The sequence below is a fragment of the Schistocerca serialis genome, chromosome 4 (assembly GCF_023864345.2).
Source record: "Schistocerca serialis cubense isolate TAMUIC-IGC-003099 chromosome 4, iqSchSeri2.2, whole genome shotgun sequence".
NCBI lineage: Eukaryota > Metazoa > Arthropoda > Insecta > Orthoptera > Acrididae > Schistocerca > Schistocerca serialis.
Window position 1 is genome coordinate 309,126,842 of NC_064641.1, and position 5,531 is coordinate 309,132,372.

Sequence of the window (5,531 nt, forward strand, 5' to 3'; positions counted from 1 at the left end):
TTGAAGTCTAAGGGTATTTCACCTGTGTCATACATCTTGCTCACCAGATGGTAGAGTTTTGTCAGGACTGGCTCTCCCAAGGCCGTCAGTAGTTCTAATGGAATGTTGTCTACTCCCGGGGCCTTCTTTCGGCTCAGGTCTTTCAGTGCTTTGTCAAACTCTTCAAGCAGTAAATGATGACTAACTGAACCCCTCAGCTGCCGACAGGTGTTGTTGATATACCTCGATGTGGACAGCTGAAAATGTGTGCCCCGGCCGGGACTCGAACCCGGGATCTCCTGCTTACATGGCAGATGCTCTATCCATCTGAGCCACCGAGGACACAGATGAATAGTGCGACTGCAGGGACTTATACCTTGCACGCTTCCCATGAGACTCACATTCCCAACTGTCCACAATTCTACCTATGTAATGTACCTTATAGACATTCTTTCGAGAACAGTTACTGTCTTCATATATATCTTCAAGCAGTATCGTATCTCGCATTTCATCTTTATCTACATCCTCTTCCATTTCCATAATATTGTCCTCAAGTTCATCGCCTTTGTATAGACCCTCTATATACTCCTTCCACCTTTCTGCTTTTCCTAGAACTGGGTTTCCATTTGAGCTCTTGATATTCATACAAGTGGTTCTCTTTTCTCCAAAGGTCTCTCTAATTTTCCTGTCGGCAGTATCTATCTTACCCCTAGTGAGATAAGCCTCTACATCCTTACATTTGTCTTCTAGCCATCCCTGCTTAGCCATTTTACACTTTCTGTCGATCTCATTTTTGAGATATTTGTATTCGTTTTCGCCTGCTTCATTTACTGCATTTTCTCCTTTCATCAATTAAATTCAATATTTCTTCTGTTACCCAAGGATTTCTACTAGCCCTCGTCTTTTTACCTACTTGATCATCTGCTGCCTTCACTATTTCATTCCTCAAAGTTACCCATTCTTCTTCTACTGTATTTCTTTCCCACATTCCTGTCAATCGTTCCCTTATGCTCTCCCTGAAACTCTGTACAACCTCTGGTTTAGTCAGTTTATCCAGGTGCCATCTCCTTAAATTCCCACCTTTTTGCAGTTTCTTCAGTTTTAATCTATAGTTTATAACCAATAGATTGTGGTCAGAGTCCATATCTGCCCCTGGAAATGTCTTACAATTTAAAACCTGGTTCCTAAATCTCTGTCTTACCATTATATAATCTATCTGATACCTTCTAGTATCTCCAGGATTCTTCCATGTATACAACCTTCTTTCATGATTCTTGAACCAAGTGTTAACTATGATTAAGTTATGCTCTGTGCAAAATTCTACTAGACGGCTTCCTCTTTCATTTCTTACCCCCAATCCATATTCACCTACTATGTTTCCTTCTCTCCCTTTTCATTCTCTAGAATTCCAGTCACCTTGACTATTAAATTTTCGTCTCTCTTCACTACCTGAATAATTTCTTTTATCTCATCACACATTTCATCAATTTCTTCATCATCTGCAGAGCTAGTTGGCATATAAACTTGTACTAGCTTATCATTCCTATTACATTTCACTTCATACTTTAACAGGCTAGACAAAGACTTCCATTGTTACAATAATCAAAATAAACATATGCTAACAGAAAGCTTCACATGTTTCCAAATTTTCACTCATCACATAATTTCTGAAATCCTTTCTATTTCTTCTTTCACATGCACACACACTAACTCACTGTCTATCTATCTATCTACCCCCCTCCATCCAGTTGTAGTCAGGTGCATTTTCTCCGATCGTGTAGATATCTGAAATTTCAATTTTGCATTGTGTAAATGGTTTAAACTCAAATACTGCTCATTACATCTTTCATACAACATCTAGTATTGACATGAAATGTCATTTCTTTCCTGTTAGTAACAAAATTATTTTTGAATCGGAAATGTGGTACCAAATTAGTGTAGTGTGATATTTGTTTTATCACTATGTTTTCACCCTATTACTATCAGGATTTTTTACATCGCTAAGTACATCTACATCATTACTCAGCTATTCACAATTAAGTGCCTGTCAGTGTGTTCACCGAACCACCTTCAAGTTATTTCTCTATCGTTCCACTCTCAAATGGCATGCACGATAAACGAACACTTACATCTTTTTATGTGTGCTCTGATTTTGTTGTTGTTGTGATGATCATTTCTCCATATGTACATGGGCACCAAAAGATATTTTCACACTCTGAGGAAAAATCTGATGATTTAAATTTCTTGAGAACATCCTATCACAATGAAAAAAGTCTGTTTTTTAGATGGCCATCCCAACTTGTGTACCATGTCCGTGACATTCTCTCCCATATTTTGCAGTAATATATCGTCAAAGATACCTGTCTCATCTAAATCATCATCCTAATTATCTAGAGCATTGACAATGTCTTCAAAATTCAGCAAATTGGCAATTTCTTTATCGAATAAACCATGGTGCACCATTTCTCTTACACAGAATACCAATAATGTGCTGTATCCACAGGTTAAAACAAAGACTCACAACCGACGAAATATCACAAAAAACCAAACTTGTTTACGCCATCTCTGTACAACTAATAAGTAACAGCATAAACATTGTATATCAAGAGTCAAGAGGTGCAAAAACAATGTGCAGTGCATTTTAATCAACAAATACACTGGCCCACAGAACCTGCAGGCTTGGCACTTTCAGATGGGTGCGTAGTGCATAAGATCTGTGAGCTTGGCACTGAAAGTGTTAAAGTAATCCAAATTTTCAAAGGTGTTAGTATGGATAACAACAAAGTCCAGTAAACGTGAGTTCTAAAATGCACACCTTAGGAGCTTGTATATCATTGGTGGGGTGCGGAGGGGGCAGGGGGTTTGCTTGCATACACCAAAGAGCCAATGGATTAAACTTGGTGGTGGTGGTTGTGGTTGGGGGGGGGGGGGGGGGGGAGGTTCAGATGAGCTGGCCAACATACAAGGTGAATCCATGAAGTATGCTTCCCTGGAGTTTATTATTATTTATTTGTATGGCTCACATGCAGTTAAAAATTACAGGTATATAGCATAACAAATATTATATATACAACAGGAAAATGAAAATATAAAACTAACCAAATGTCAATATCTAGGTCCCTAATCCATATAAGAACCATATCATCAGCTTTCACGAGGTCACTCCAACCTCCCTGGTAGGAACACAAGGGGCATTCATCTCTAATGATCTCGATTGTCTGTTTCATAGCCCCACAGACACAAAAAGGAGACTCTGTAGCACCTCATTTGTAAAGAGTGTCTGTGCATCATCCATGCCCACTGTGAGCTCTGTCCAATTTGACGCACAGTTTTCTGTCAAGTTCTATGGCAGCAGTATCACTATTATATGTTCAAAACCACTCATGGTCTTCAGGATTTTCAAGAAGCTGACAGCTTTGGTTCCACAGGTCTCTCCCACCAGTATTACTGGCATCTAGCTCTTCTGCTTGCTGTAATGGTGTGTTTCTTGAACAGAGTCTATTTCGTCGTAAACTTGGTATGTCTTCCTGGATGGGTTATCCCAAGTTCTCCTATAGCTTTTGGTATTTCCTAAGCAAGGCCTCACTTCTGCGGATTGCAGGTGGATGGATGTTGTTTGGCAGAGGAAGCCAATAAATTGGTGTTGGTTGGATTGCCCCAGTTATTAACCGCATAGTGTTGTTCAACTTGACGTTGATCAAGTTGGTGTGGCAGCTGTTTAGCCACACCAGGGCACAATACTGAGCTGCTGAGAAGACCAGCACAATGGATGTGGGCAAGGTGTCTGCTGAGGTTCCCCATGTCATTCCACACAATTTTTGAATAATGTTGTTTCGAGTTTTTATCTTGGCAACATGTTTTCTGTATGAAAGGATGTGGTCAAGGGTGACACCAAGATACGTATGCTTTATGGCAAAGAGTGTTCCTATTAAGTTTCACTCTGAGCTCCGCATTAGCTCGTTTGTCAGATGGAATGTACATACTTCACTTTTACTTGTACTGGGTTTAAGTCGCCACTTTCTAAAATAAGCACTCACAATGGCTGGATCTTCTGTGAGAATTTTCTCTGCTCATCCAAGATCCTTGGTTTTACAAGCAATAGCAATATCGTCCGCATAACATAATTTTGTTAACCTGGTATTGAGGAGATCGGATATATATAAGTTGAATAATAGGGGGGCTAAAGCAGGGGCCTCTTTATTACTTAATTTCCTCTCGTTGCTCACATTTTCTACAAAGTATACATAGAAATATCTATTGTTTATCATGGTGTTATTGAGAGTCACAATTTTCTGGCATCGGATTGTTTTTAGTGATTTGTATATCATACTTTCTCTCCAGATTGTGTCATATGCTACAGTTGGGTCTATGAATGTGACAGATGTCTTCACGTTTTCTTGGAAAACAGCCTCTATGAAAGTTGTTAGGGTGAATACCTCGTTGCAGCAGCTTCTCTGTGACCTGAAACCCGCTTGCTCGGCTGAGATATGTTCCAGAATGAAGCTACTAATTCTATTACAGATAAGCCTCTCCAAGAGTATGTGTAAGTACAGATTGAAAGGGAAACTTGTCTGACACTTGGCAGGTGGTCAACTGGTTTCAAAATTGCCACTACTTTTGTTCTCTTTAGCTCATTGGGCAGTAATCCACTATCTAGGATATTGGAGAATAAGTGGACCAGACATTTTTCCCGCCATTACCCATGTTTATCAGAAATTCTGGGTGTATATTACCCAGACCAGGTGCTTTACCATGTTTAGTTTGTTTCAAAGCCTCATCCAATTCAGCCATTGCAAATGGTGAAGAGACATTTGATTCATTTGGGCACTGAGCATTTGGAGAGAGGAGTTCTTGTTTTATTTTAGAAGTATGTTGTTTGTCATGGGATGATCTAGATGTTTCAACTATATGATTAGTGATTTGGTTACCTGTAATACCAGGTTTCTTCCTGTGTTTATTGGAGGCTCCACCAAGCTTACACAGAAGGCTCCATGCCTTTCTGTTTGAATGTTTAAAGTTTACATTTTCTACCATGTCACACCATTGTACTCTTCTAGCAGCTTCAAGACTTTGGAGAAGGTCTTCTGCAAATCGCTGTCACCAGTTTCACTACACTATTCGTAAAGTTGTACACAATGTTCATTCCAGCCTGATATATATTCCTTGTTGTATCCACAAGAGATAAACTTCGTTTCAGCAGTAAGAACAGCTACAACGAATCGTTGGTAGTTTTTAGGTTCTGGTGGAATGAAACGGATATATTTACCTAGGTGGTCAGCAAAAAAACTGCCAATCAGCCCTGTGGAAATTCAGTCTGGGTTGGGGTACAGATCTCGCTATTGGGACAGAGAGCCAAATATTGAGTATTAATAGCCTGTACTGGCTGTGTGGGAAATTACGTATGACCAGAGATCTAGGTTGTAATCTCTTCACCAAGCAGCCAATCTGAAAGTTCCCAAATCCTTGGCAACGTTAAATGAGCTAGAACGAACAGGCAGCCAGACCAGATATTGGAGTTCCTGGCTACAGACATGCAGAAAAATCAACATTCC

At 39.8% G+C, this 5,531-nt stretch overlaps 1 non-coding gene across 1 annotated transcript; it reads right to left on the reverse strand.

The window, feature by feature from the left end:
• Positions 1–247: 247 nt before the first annotated feature.
• On the reverse strand, positions 248–321 carry Trnat-ugu (transfer RNA threonine (anticodon UGU)). Its single transcript has one exon. It is a non-coding gene; the product is annotated as a tRNA-Thr (tRNA).
• Positions 322–5,531: the final 5,210 nt, after the last annotated feature.